We start from the raw sequence: 529 nt of genomic DNA, 5'->3' as shown, positions 1-529 counted from the left end.
TTATTAAGTGAGTGTGATATAAAAAGGCCGATAATGAGTGTGTGTTCTGCCGACAGTGAGTTACATGAGAGTAGTTGTAGTTAAACTCATGAGTGCCAGAGTTCAGTCTGAGAAGTCAGTGGTTTTCCGGGAAACGGATTGAGTGTGTTTACACGGCCGACAGAGGGCGCGCGCGCGCGTGCACAAGCGCGTTACTGTAAGAGCAGCGTTTCAAGGAAACAGAGCAGATTTGGGTGTGATGAAATATGGCAGTCCTGGAATACCATGCATGAGGCATGAGCTTTGGTATTTTAGGTTTCGAGATGTCTATTCATGCTCAGGGAATGATATTGACTGCCAAAAGATAATGAGCATAATGATCGAGTGTTGCGTTCGCTGAAAGTGTGTATGTGTGTGTTGTTTGTTTGCTTGGATCTGTTTGTTGCCGGACAGCTGATCTAAGCCACACATAGTCCAGCTCAGTCTCCAGCTCAATCCCTGCTAGATGCGTTCAAACAGAAGACTGTAGTGGACTCGAGATGTTAGTTTC

This window comes from Rutilus rutilus (assembly GCF_951802725.1).
Source record: "Rutilus rutilus genome assembly, chromosome: 18".
NCBI lineage: Eukaryota > Metazoa > Chordata > Actinopteri > Cypriniformes > Leuciscidae > Rutilus > Rutilus rutilus.
This window is presented reverse-complemented; position numbering follows the sequence as displayed.